Raw genomic sequence first — 14,607 nt, 5'->3', positions numbered from 1 at the left:
TATCAGGCTATTATGCATAATGTGGCTATAACAAGAAGTTGCAGTGATGTCAAAAACCACAAGAGTAAAGTTCAAATGGTTTATTTGTACAGTTATTAGAAACTCTCAATGGAAATCTAGGCCCATAAATCAAAATTGCCTGTTTGCTTATTTTCTATATACAGATTTGAGTCACCCATGTATGTCCTGCACAGTTTTCCATTCCTTCTCCAGTCATGTTGCTTTCTCCAGCGTCTCCATGTTCTTCTTCACTGTCTAACTCCCTTCCCTCCGCTGCTATTATCACCCCTCGTCCCCCTATCCTTTCCCTTCTATTGTTACTCTTGTCCTCTACTGCCTTCCTTTTGCATTGCTGCCCGGGCCAGGCCATTGCCTTCCCCTTTCTGCTTTTTGCTGGTGTTGTAACTGTCTCCTTACTACTGGTCCAACAGCAAACCCAAGGTGCAGCCCTTTTAATCAGGAGATTGATTCCAACATTTCAATCCATGTTCTGGAATGTCCTGTAGAACTGGACAGTTGGCACTGGTGGGAAGATTGAGGGGCAGATTGGGAGTGAGTTTTGGGAAGACGGAGGCTGGGAGAGGGCCAGATAGACCTTCCCAAAGTTGCCATTCCCTAAGTTAGGAGTGGGTAGTTAGGGAGAGAGGTTGATGTGAATATTTATTTATTTATTTATTTATGTATGTATTTATTTATTTATTCATTCATGATTACTGAAGAAAACATAGTAACAACTGCTGAACCCCCTTGAGAAAGCAACAAACACAGAAAATTAAGGCAAAAATGTCCTATCTATCCCTCTCTGCCCTACTCATCATCTCTTATACATTTCAACCAGAATAAATGGTTGAAAAGAGCAGTACGAGTGAAGTGAAAAAAAAAGGAAGGGCAGAGAGAACAAAAGAGGAACCCAACCCAAAGATGAAGAAAGTGAAAGCAAACAAAGAGGCTACCTGAAAATGTGAGTCCTTGGTTATTCTCTCTCACTGCATAGGAGTTTGACTCGCTCATTGATCTGTGTTTAATTTAAACACAAAAATATAAACTATTTCTTTTTCTCCAGTGGATGGTTTATCTTTAAGTAATCTGTTCTCATGAAGAATAAATTGATTCTGGGGATAACAATACATTTACTAAGAAATTTAAGATTATGGTTTGGGACTTGGGGTCACAGCCATGATTAACATATGGAACTCCAGGTCATCCAGTCTGGTTTAAGTGTCACTTGAGAAGCTTGACATTTTGTTTGAGACATTACAGATTCTGCAGGAAAAAGCTAATGGACTGTAGATTCTTCTTTGAGTGATTGTCCACCCTTGGGGGCTCAGCACATGAGATTGGATTATTTTTGAATAGCAGTATCCATTGTGGTTGCAGCTGCACCCCTCAAATCCTCCAAGCCACCAAAGCAGAGGGCATAAAGGGCAGAGTGGCCTCAGCTGCCACTCAGTTTCTTTTTGCCACCCATGGGAAAAGATGGAACACCAGCAGTATTCATATTCCTGTGTGACATAGCTGCTACTTCTAGTTCATGTTGTTTTGGAATCTTTGGTCCTAGTTTATTTTTATTTTTAGTATTAGTTACTGTTTTTCTGCCTGTTGGCTTAAAATAAACACAAACCTTTTAAGGGGTATGTGTAGTGAGATACTCCTTCATCGCCCTCCAGGAGGGTACTCCTCCAGCATGGTGCACTCGATCCAGCTTTAAGAACGGCTCATTTGATTGTGCCATGCCCATTAATGATGGCCACTCCCAATGTCTCATCTGCCTAGGAGTGGGACACATAACAGAGTGCTGCTCTCCATGTTGCTCATTCTCCAAGAGAACCGTCAAGAACAGAGAACTAAAGTTATTCCTGCTGGAAAGAACCATAGAGCTCCAGTTCCCACCTGGAAAGGATCAGCCTCATCTCACCTTAACACCAGCCAGCTGCATTTCCTCCTCTACCTCTCAAGCGGTCTCTTCCTATAGACCACATTCCTCAACAGTTTCTATGCCTTCAGAAAGGGGGAGAAAAAAGTGGTGTTCCAATCAAGAATCGAGGTGCGGAGCACTTACTCTTACCCCAACTCTGAGTAAAAGACTCAAGACTTCTCCTCAGGCTACAACTAAGACCGCTGGCTCTGAATCACTTCCCAGTGCCTTGGCACTGAAGAGCAAATTGACTGACTCTTCCTTTGTCCCACAGGGGTCATTCTGCCCTTGGTACTGCACTGTTGTGAAGCACTCCAGCATCATCTGTGGCTCCAAGACTCTTGGTTCCTAATGTTATGCTCACAGCATACTCACAGAGAAGTTAGATAAAAACCTTAATATTCTTTCTGGAAGGTGACACTGGGCCAAATAGCAGTGGCCATCAATGAGGGTCTCCTCCAGCCTGCTAAGGTGTTCTAACATACTCCTGTCTCTATTTCACCCACTACAAAGAGAGGGGATAGAAAGTACCAGGTCCCAAGAAAGGCTCTGAATATTTCTATCAGCACCTGACTTTGTGAGAAGATTCCAAAGAGGCTAGTTCTTTTCAGCCATAACCATAAGGTCTATGCCAAATGAGAGTGGCCAACTACCAAGCCTTGCCCCTGGAGTATGACTTTTTATTTTGGGATAGAATGTCCAGCATGATGGATAAATGACTGAAAAAACACTATAAGGAATAAAAGACATTTATGGCAGAGAGCCAGCTTACAGCCAGGACCTCTCTACAGGCTGCCCTTGACACTACTGACATGGCGGCATAGACTATGGCATCTACTATTGCCATAAGGTGTTTTTCCTGGCTCCAGGCATCTGGGATTCCACATGAGGTCCAAACAATCATAGAAAACCTGTTTTTAGAAAACCAAGCTATTCAACACCACCACCAACACTCCACAGTCTCCAGGACATTAAAGCTACTCTTCTATCCCTGGATCTATACATCCCCACAATGCAGAGAAACTAACAGTCATACTATAACTAAAAAGAAAAGGAGGACTTGTGGCACCTTAGAGACTAACCAATTTATTTGAGCATGAGCTTTCATGAGCTACAGCTCACTTCATCGGATGCATACTGTGGAAATTGCAGAAGACATTATATACACAGACACCATGAAACAATACCTCCTCCCACCCCACTCTCCTGCTGGTAATAGCTTATCTAAAGTGATCATCAAATTGGGCCATTTCCAGCACAAATCCAGGTTTTCTCACCCTCCGCCCCCCCACAGACAAACTCACTCTCTTGCTGGTAATAGCCCATCAAAAGTGACCACTGTCTTCACAATGTGTATGATAATCAAGGTGGGCCATTTCCTGCAGAAATCCAGGTTCTCTCACCCCCTCACCCCCCTCCAAAAACCACACACACAAACTCACTCTCCTGCTGGTAATAGCCTATCCAAAGTGACCACTCTCCTTACAACCTGCATGAAAATCAAAGTGGGCCATTTCCAGCACAAATCCAGGTTTTCTCACTCCCCCACCCCCATACACACACAAACTCACTCTCCTCAGCTCTCGTCCCCTAACGCCCCTACTCTACTTGCGCTATATTGATGACATCTTCATCATCTGGACCCATGGAAAAGAAGCCCTTGAGGAATTCCACCATGATTTCAACAATTTCCATCCCACCATCAACCTCAGCCTGGTCCAGTCCACACAAGAGATCCACTTCCTGGACACTACAGTGCTAATAAACAATGGTCACATAAACACCACCCTATACCGGAAACCTACTGACTGCTATTCCTACCTACATGCCTCCAGCTTTCACCCTGACCACACCACACGATCCATCGTCTACAGCCAAGCTCTGCGATACAACCGCATTTGCTCCAATCCCTCAGACAGAGACAAACACCTACAAGATCTCTATCAAGCATTCTTACAACTACAATACCCACCTGTGGAAGTGAAGAAACAGATTGATAGAGCCAGAAGAGTTCCCAGAAGTCACCTACTACAGGACAGGCCTAACAAAGAAAATAACAGAACGCCACTAGCCGTCACCTTCAGCCCCCAACTAAAACCCCTCCAACGCATTATTAAGGATCTACAACCTATCCTGAAGGATGACCCAACACACTCACAAATCTTGGGAGACAGGCCAGTCCTTGCCTACAGACAACCCCCCAACCTGAAGTGAATACTCACCAACAACCACATACCACACAACAGAACCACTAACCCAGGAACCTATCCTTGCAACAAAGCCCGTTGCCAACTGTGCCCACATATCTATTCAGGGGACACTATCACAGGGCCTAATAACATCAGCCACACTATCAGAGGCTCGTTCACCTGCACATCCACCAATGTGATATATGCCATCATGTGCCAGCAATGCCCCTCTGCCATGTACATTGGTCAAACTGGACAGTCTCTACGTAAAAGAATAAATGGACACAAATCAGATGTCAAGAATTATAACATTCATAAACCAGTCGGAGAACACTTCAATCTCTCTGGTCACGCAATCAGAGACATGAAGGTTGCTATCTTACAACAAAAAAACTTCAAATCCAGAGTCCAGCGAGAAACTGCTGAATTGGAATTCATTTGCAAATTGGATACTATTAATTTAGGCTTAAATAGAGACTGGGAGTGGCTAAGTCATTATGCAAGGTAGCCTATTTCCCCTTGTTCCCCCCCCCCCCCCCCAGACGTTCTGGTTAAACTTGGATTTATGCTGGAAGTGGCTCACCTTGATTGTCATGCACAGTGTGGGGAGAGTGGTCAGTTTGGATGAGCTATTGCCAGCAGGAGAGTGAGTTTGTGTGTGTGGGGTGGGGGGGGGTGAGAAAACCTAGATTTGTGCTGGAAATGGCCCACCTTGATTATCATGCACATTGTAGGGGGAGTGGTCACTTCGGATGAGCTATTACCAGCAGGAGAGTGAGTTTGTGTGTGTATGGGGGTGGGGGAGTGAGAAAACCTGGATTTGTGCTGGAAATGGCCCACTTTGATTTTCATGCAGGTTGTAAGGAGAGTGGTCACTTTGGATAGGCTATTACCAGCAGGAGAGTGAGTTTGTGTGTGTGGTTTTTGGAGGGGGGTGAGGGGGTGAGAGAACCTGGATTTCTGCAGGAAATGGCCCACCTTGATTATCATACACATTGTGAAGACAGTGGTCACTTTTGATGGGCTATTACCAGCAAGAGAGTGAGTTTGTCTGTGGGGGGGCGGAGGGTGAGAAAACCTGGATTTGTGCTGGAAATGGCCCAACTTGATGATCACTTTAGATAAGCTATTACCAGCAGGAGAGTGGGGTGGGAGGAGGTATTGTTTCATGGTGTCTGTGTATATAATGTCTTCTGCAATTTCCACAGTATGCATCCGATGAAGTGAGCTGTAGCTCACGAAAGCTCATGCTCAAATAAATTGGTTTATTCTAAGGTGCCACAAGTCCTCCTTTTCTTTTTGCGAATACAGACTAACACGGCTGTTACTCTGAATACTATAACTACAGGCTTCAGCCTCAGTACTATCCCCAAACAGTGCTCTTCTAAGCCTCCAAGAAAAAAGCTGAGGTACCACAGACATTGACCATCTGCTCCCTCCCTGCCCCATAGTATGGACCTTCTTCCAAAAACCAGTTTTGACATGAGTTTCAAGATCCTATGGATCTTTTTTTTTTTTACACCTCCTCCTCTCTTTGGGAATCACCTTTGATTTTTCCTAGAACCTTGGTTGAGGATAACCTCAGACTAGTGGATCTTTGAGATAGTAAGCAAAGGGTATCCCCTGTGGTTTCAGTCTTCACCTACTCCCTCCCTCCTTTTTCGGTCCCTTTCCATGGAACCCTCTCATGAGAGACCTTTTTGGAACAAATGAATTCCCTAATACAATGTGGAGCTGTGGTAAAAGTACCCTTGAAGTTTAGAGGGAGGGGCTTCTCTTTTCCTGCCACTTTCTAGTTCTAATGAATAAAGGGGCTGGCGACCCATCCTTGATCTTTGACATCTCGACATGTCCCTCTCTCATTTCAAATTTGGTTTGCTCAGCCTAGCCTCCTTACTGCTTCCCAGGATCCTTTGTACTGGTTCACAGCTCTCAACCTTCAAGATGTGTACTTGCATATTTCCATTCACAGGGTATGTCTACGCAGCAACTAGACACCTGTAACTGGCCAGTGCTGGTCAATTCGGGCTCATGCAGCTCAGGCTGTGGGGCTGTTTCATTGCTGTGTAGACTTATGGGCTCAGCCTAGAGCCTGGGCTCTAAGACCCTCCGGGGTGTCAAGGTCCCAGAGCTCAGGATTCAGCCTGAGCCCAGAAGTCCACACAGCAATGAAACGGCCCCACAGCCTGAGTAGGGTGGCATGGGCCAGCTGCGGGTTTTACTTTGCTGTGTATACGTACCCACAAAGTGTCATCAGAGTCATACCTTTCAGCCTCTTGACGGTCCCTTAAGTCTTCCAAAGGTTCTAGCCTTAGTGCATGTCCATCCATGCAGGATGGGAATACAAGTATACCAAGTCCAGATGATTGACTCGTTTGGAGGAAAGTCCCACAACAAGCTACTGACTCAATTCACACAGTTCTTCATCTCTTCACTCAGGGTCAACAGCAACAAATCTACTCTGACCCTGCTCATGCCATAGAGTTTATCAGGGCAGTGTTAGATTACAAATCAGCAAGGTGATACCTGCCTCAACAATCATTCCAGATGATGGTAGATGTCATTAATCAGCTTTGCACCAACCGCAAAACACCCATGAGGATGAGTCTGAAACCCATGGGGCACTTAGCAGTGTGCACCTATGACACAGCATGCCAGATCTTCACATTTGGCCTCTGCAAGATTGGTTGAGCTCAGTATATCTACTCAACAGACACAGCATGGACCAGCTGGTCATAGTTCTTTCAGGAGTGCTAGCCTCTTTAGGGTTGTGAACGGAGCCACATATCCCCTTTAGACAAGTGTGCAACAGAGTTCCACTCTCTGTGCCTCTCCCCACCAAGATATATTGTCCACACAGATTCCATGACCCACTGTCTATGCCTCCTAATCAGAGACCCAACACCTGGGGAGTCTTATGGCCAAAGTAACTGAATGGCAGGTGAAGCCATCTCACCCATTATGCCCTTGGCTACAAGAGTCAGGCAGGCATGAGGGCCACAGGCACAACCACGAGGGATCCAGCTGTTCAGAAAGAATCTGGAGTGACACAGTTCATCAGAGGTGAGAGATATGTTATTGCAAGGCAGAAAGACTTCCACCTGAGCTGAGAGATGCTGCAAAATGGAAGAGATTCTCAATCTAGGTGATGTAATAACAATTTTCATCATATCCACTTCAGTCCCAAATGTCTTGGATTATCTACTCTGCCTGAAGCAATCTAGGCTCTATCAGCTTGCTTAGAGTGCACTCAGTGGCCATTTGTGCATATCACCCGCCAGTACAGAGTTATCCCATATTCCCTCTTTCTACAGTACTGAAATTCCTGAAGGGCCTCTCTTACATTTTCTCCAAGGTGAGGAGCCTTCCCATTCCTAGGACCTCAATTTTGTTCTAACTGGCTTACTGGGATTGCCCCATCAAACTCATAGCAACCTGTTCCCTTTAATACCTGTCCATGAAGATGTCATTCCTGGGAGCCATTACCTTGGCCAGAAGAGTCAGCAAAGTACATAAGAATATAGGAATGGTTATACTGTATCAGACCAATAGTCCATCTAGCCAATATCCTGTCCTCTGACAAAGGTCAATGCCAGGTGCTTCAGAGGGAATAAACAGAAGTGGTCAATTATCAAGTGATCCATCCCCTGACATCCACTCCTAGTTTCTAGCAATCAGAGGCTAGGGACACCCAGAGCATGGGATTGCATCCTTGACCATCTTGGCTAATAGCCATTGATGGACCTTTCCTCATGAACTTATCTACTGGTAATTCTTTTTTGAACCCCATTATACTTTGGCCTTCACAACTCCCTGGCAATAAGTTCCACAGATTGACTTTGTATTGTGTGAAGAAGTACTTACTTTTGTTTGTTTTAAACCTCCTTTCTATTAATTTAAGTGGGTGACCCCTAGTTCTTGTGTTATGGGAAGCAGTAAACCACATTTCCTATTTACTTTTTCCACAGCATTCATGTTTTATAGACTTCTATCATACCACCCCCACCCCCCGCATAGTTGTCTCTTTTGCGAGCTGAAAAGTCCCAATCTTTTTAATCTCTCCTCATATAGAAATTGTTCCATATAGCTAATAATTTTTGTTGCCCTTCTCTGTACCTTTTCCAATTCTAATATATCTTTTTTGAGAGGGGCAGCCAGAACTGCATGCAGTATTGAAGGTGTGGGTGTACCATGGATTTATATAGTGGCATTATGATATTTTCTGTCTTACTATCTATCCTTTTCCTACCAGCCTTCAGGATGGGTCCTCTTTGACTATATTCCATATGGACATGGTCCATCCTTAGGTGTCATCCGATGTTTCAGGTTTTCAGCTCATGCAGTAATCCACCTTCTGATCTTTTTTCTGAAGGTTCACTTCAACCTAGGTAAAATGAAATTGCATACTCTAGATGTGGTGAGAGCTTTATCCTTTATTTGGTCAGAACAAAGTAATTTAGAACATCTCCCATACCGTATGATTTCAGAGAAAGAGATAGAGAATAATCTATTTCCACCCAGAGGCTATCAAAGAGAGTCTCCAACTGTATTAAAACTTGCTATCAGATGGCCAAAAAGAACCCTACAGACTAATGTCAGGGCCCATTCCACTAGGGTGCATGAAGCCCCAGCAGCTTCCCTAGGTATTTCCCAATATCTGCAATATGCAGAGCTGCTACTTGGAATTCATTTCACACATTCACCTTCCATTACTCCTTGGTCCAGGCTTCCAGATCAGATGCCAGATTCAATAGAGCTGTCCTGAAGTCACTCTTTCAGCTGGAGGAGAGAGAGGAGTCTCTAGAGAACTACTTGCTGGTCACCGAGTGGAATCAGTGTGGACAATCACTCAAAACAGCAACAACAAAAGTTACTTCCCAGTATATGTACCAGTGTAGGAAGAAACAAAAACAAGGGAAGCCAGCCTATATGATAGTTAGCACAATCCATAAAGCCATTGCATTAAAAATGCAGGATCCAAGTGTTGAATACACATGCAGGCCACCGGGGAATATAAGAGGAAAAGAAGGTTATGCCAGGTAACCAAAGTCACACCAAATAATATATCAAACAGAATTAAGATGATGAATGAATAAAGCTATGTGAGGGAGACATTTAGCCATGTACCCAGACCTCCCTCATTGCTATCTAGATGTATGAGCCCATTGATGATAATCCTTGGAGGGTCACACAGCCATCTGTTACAAAGATCCACTCTGGCTATCATTTGCAGCACTGAAAGCTTCTGAAATCTTATGCCATGGCTACTGGGGTAAGTGAAGAAGGCACCTTTCTCCTCCATGATAGAAACTATGGAGTGTTGGCCAACTGAACTACTTTGAGTAACGGCTTGGCAAACCCTGGCTGTAGCTGCTTCCACCTTGAAATGGAGTGGAATATTTCCTGTTGTAAGCAATCTTTATCTTCATAGATTACATAATTTGGATTTGGAGTACATTAGCTGTCTCTTTTAAGGCAGAACATAGGAGACAAATGTCCTGCCATTTTTGGTTGAGTGTTGCTTACTTGAGGTGCCAGAGATGATGCTGGGAGAACTTCAGCCTGCCACCAGCAAGTTGGATCCATGATTAGTGAAAGAAAGCAGGGAGTATTAGTTCCAATGTTCCTTTAGATCATTAATGTTTCCTTAGAGAGAGAAGGTTTCCAGCTTCATTGAAACAAGGTGGTGTTAGGAGAAACCATATTTGTTGGTATGATCTTGCTAATTTTCAACCTGTCCCAACCTTTCATTTCTGGGCTCAGTGATTGTAAAACTTGTAGCAAAGCAGCACTGTTATCTATAATCTTCAAATTTCCTTTATCTTTTTAGTCAATTTTTAGGCCTGGCTGTTGTGCAGAGACTATGTTGGTCTGTGTGGATGAATATCTAAAGATAGACAAAAATCAGATGTTCTTTTATATCTGTCACAGGCCTGCAATACCATTGACAATAGAAGTCTGTGAAGGATGAGTCCTGGTGGAATCCACAACACTCACTATTAAAATGCCAACAATTATAATTGCTAGTTTATAAGTTGTTCACCACCACCAACATGCTGATCACTTTATGAAACAGTAAAAAAGACAGTCCCTCCTTAAAAGAACATACAGTCTAAAAGACAAAGAGAAGATAATGCACACTGGCAGAACCAAAGAAAGGAGGTGTAAAGAGATTTCTTTCTTTCTTTCTCTTTCTTTCTTTCTTTCTTTCTTTCTTTCTTTCTTTCTTTCTTTCTTTCTTTCTTTCTTTCTTTCTTTCTAATGTAATATTAGGGCAGAAAGAGCTAGTGATGTGGGCTAGTATTAAGGCATCTGAGATACTACAGTAATTTTGTGGACACTGTGAGGGTTAGGGGAATCTTGTCCCCAATGTACCTATGAGCATCTGAATCACATCACTGCAGCAGCCTATGGGGTCTAGGATTTACAAGTGGATGGAACCAACTACATATACAACATGTTTTGTGGGCCAGTAGGTTTTGGCCCACAACAGAATAGATCCACTGGCCATGCCCTAGTCTTCAAAGCCTATCTACATTCCACTTTTTTCTTGTTGTAAACCATGAAACTTGCAATGAATATTTTCTCCATGGTACACGGGGAGCTGTAGAGTCTGACTGTGCAATGTGTCCTATTTTGGCCTCCTACCACATCAGACTTTTAACTTCCTTTGTAATATCCTGCTTAAAGAAATGTGTGCCTTATAAAGCCTACATAAGTGTATTGGAATAGCTATAAGTATTAGTACAGTTACTCATTTTCTTTCCATCTCAGGGAAAACTGATTTTGAAAGCATGACCCACTATTTTATGTAAGATGCAAAAAGTACAAGGCAGGCTTTGAAAGCTGGCATTCTGTCTAATGTAATCTCTCGATGATAGATACTTGAGTCTCATTAAGACTGAAGGAACTCCCTTCACCTCTAATGGAAGAAAGTTCACTTAAACTTTTTTTTTTTAAGGTGCAAGTGGCAATCACAAAGATGGAAACTGATATTTTATCATCCCTTTTCCCAACTTCCCAAAACAACCATGTGTACATTACTTCACCTCTTGCAGATATAAATAATTTATTCAAGTTACATTTTATTCAACCCCTGTACAATCAGGAAAAGCTGGAGGAAAAGGCAAACTCTTAAACCTTTCAACTATCAAAACGAATAGATATTAATTTTTTAACAATCCACAAATCCTGAAGTATATTTCTCTCATTATCTTTTATGAGATTCCAATGAACAACATACAGTAAAGAATGTTTTGACTTCTCATCTGTATTTATTAACTTTCTTATAATGAATGCAAATGTTTCAATGGAAATAGTATTAAAATATAACCATACAGTGAAATCTTGTGTGAGTCTTTCCATTACTATCTGGCAGGACACTCTTCTAGAGAGAAGTGACTGTAGTATTACCATGCATTTGCTGACTCTAATTTTGTCGAGTGCAATTTTCCCCTTAGCATAGTAAAATGCCAGATTTGATTAATGCTGATCTTTATAAACTTTCACACTGCACTTGTATATTTAATTTTAATCTGAGGTATGTCAGTGAGCACCACAGGGACCATCTTCAGTAAAAGGTACCAGAAAGTGTCAGATGAGTGCTAATGATCTCAGTGCACAATGAGAAAATTGTTGTCCAATTAGATATTAGCCTTTATAATTCTAGTGGCTCTGCCTTTGGAATATAAAATGAACTTGTATAAGATACTGACTCCTTTCCTCATGGTACACCATGCTAAAATTGTAATGGAAGATTCTATTTCTTTAAATACAATGGAGTTGATTGTTTTCCTCACAGATCTGCCTCCAGTAGCAGTTTAGCAGTGTTTCCATCTCTGACTCTACCAATCATCTGAATTAAATGAGGTTCATGAAAGATTTTTGTGGCCACTTGGCAGATGTGGAGCCCAGGCAGAAATAACATTTTCTATCTAGAAATTTACTTACAAAAAGGTTTTATGACCATCTCTCTCAGGCATATTCTCATTGCAAAGGAAACCATATGCCAGTTCCAAGAGAGTTAACCTTACTTGAAAACCTTAGATGCATTAATCAGAATTGGTTCTGGGGTTTGAACTACAATGGGCAAACTCAAGTTGAAAAATGTCTACTCTCACTCACCCACAGGCCAATATTTTAAAAGTGGATACATAAATTAGGCACCAACACAACCCCCATATTAGGTGCCTAAATAACTGATTTTCACAGCGACTGATTTTCACAGCTGCTGAGGCTCCATAGTTCCCACTGACTTCATTGGTAGTTGTGGATACTTAACACCTTTTGAACTCTGCCCTGAAGTGATACCGGGTTGAAGGAAAAACTCTAATATTTCTTTAAAAATCAGTTTAATCTAATCTGGGACTACAAACATTAAAATGCCTTAATCATAATCCACAAACATAATATGGTTATTGCATGCTGCCACTACAGGGCAGATAAAGTTGTTTGGGTGCCCTAACTATGCATTTGGGTTCTCTAATTGTGCATCGCTTGATTTGGGTACAATTATAACATGTGTGTGATGTTATATAGATAACTAATATTATCCTAGTTTACTGATGCGTATTCTCAACCTTAAAGTCATTTTTGTCTGGAAATTCACCAATTAAATGGGGTTGAGCATTTAAATAGCAAAAATTTTTGATGATGCAAAATTACTTAGGTTAGTAAAGTCTAGGGATGACTGCAGGAAACTTTAGAAAGACCTCCCAAAGCTTGATAAGTGGGTAATGCAGTGGCAGATGAAGTATAGGGCTTGTCTACATGGTGAATTAGTGTGTGGCAAGCCAGGGTGTGAATCTACAGCACACCAGTTTGGTGCATACTATCTCACCATGTGTACTCTGTTAAAGCACAGTGAAAGTCCCAGATTGCAGCTTAGCCCACTGCACTTTTCAAGCAGGTGTGCTGTAGACTTACACCCTTGTTGCCAAGCACTAATTTGCCATGTAAAATACAAAAGATTTTGTGATTTGCGTAGAAGAGAAATTTAGTTTCCATACCTGTAATTTTTATGTTTTGTAATGGATGGCACTAGATACCAACTTTTGCCCACTAAACTTGATTATTACAACAAAGGCTGTTTTAGATTTTTTTTTTTTTTTTAATTCTCCATTGAGTTCAGACTGACTCTGCTGAACTACTGCAGCATCACACTCTGACTCCAGGAAATGAGTTCCATAAGCTAAAGGTAGAAAATATGAGTAAGTCGCTGATTTGCAAAAACTTACACACATTCTTAACTTTAAGCATATGAGCAGTCACATTGAGTTCAAGGGGACTACTTGTACTTAAAATTAAGCATGTGCATAAATCTTTGCAGGATTGGAGCATGATACTGTTGATAAAATTAACAACATTTAGAGTACAATATACATACATTCAATTATTCCAGACACCCCAGGAAGAAAGACAGATCATCAGAAATGTGGTTCATCTAGGCTGCAACTTTACTAAGTACAATAGAACCCCTATTTTATGAAACAATTGGGCCTGAGGCATTCATAAAATTGAACATCTCAAAATTACAGTAGGTACAGTGCATAATTGCAGCATGGTGCACTACATCAATTTCTTCTTGTCTTTCAAACCACTGCAAAGTGGTTTCCAATGCATTGAAGGCATTGGAATGAGAAGGGATGTTGATGTGTTCTTCATCAACATCATTTTTCTTATGTGATTTGTTTTTTCTGTCAGGGAAAAATGGTTCATAGAACTGGTCATTCATAAAACTGGTGCTCTGCTCTAAAACATTTGGGAAACTATGTGGCAATAACTTGTTCAGTACAGGTCATTCTTCCCTTCAAAAGCTGTAGCACTGGGGGGAAGGGCTGCCCTCACTGCCCCACATGTTTAACCTAGTCCCAGCACCATTATGGGGACCCATCATCCTCCCCTTAGACAAGAGTTGAGATAAAGAGGAAAGTGGTTTTCCCTCACTCTACCGGACATTAGGAGCCCCAACCCTTTCCCCCACCTTCTTTAGGAAATGCTGTCTCCTAATCTACTTCTATTCTAGTTTATCAGGGAACGGGACCTCCTATTGAATGATTACCTGTACTGGGCACCTTCTATATTTCAACAAGCTAACCTATTCACCAGATCCCTGGGCTGGAGAGTTGAAGATGAAAAATCCCACACTGCATAGGCCAATCTAGTAAAGCGGGCAGAAAAACTTTCCTAGCCCCAAAAGACAACTAGCGTGATACACACAAAGAGGCCCAAAACCTTGGTCATACTCTAATCCCAAGGGGGGTGGGTGGGAACTGTTTCTCCCAGTGCAGAATGGCACCCTAGGCAGTGGGAAGGGATTATAAATCTTCCCTTTGAGTGCACAGGTTCTAATAGGATTACACTGCAACATTCTGTCCATCCAGTCAGCCAAGGAGTCCTCACGCCCCCCCTTCTTCTCAAGCCCATGAGGAGGCTGAGTCCCCACAAGGGGAAAAAGTGGGGAGGGCAATTCTTAAAGTGGCCAAGGCTTTTCTTTCTCCTTCT

This window comes from Natator depressus, chromosome 2 (assembly GCF_965152275.1).
Source record: "Natator depressus isolate rNatDep1 chromosome 2, rNatDep2.hap1, whole genome shotgun sequence".
Classification (NCBI taxonomy): Eukaryota; Metazoa; Chordata; order Testudines; family Cheloniidae; genus Natator; species Natator depressus.
Note: the sequence above shows the minus strand (reverse complement) of the source record.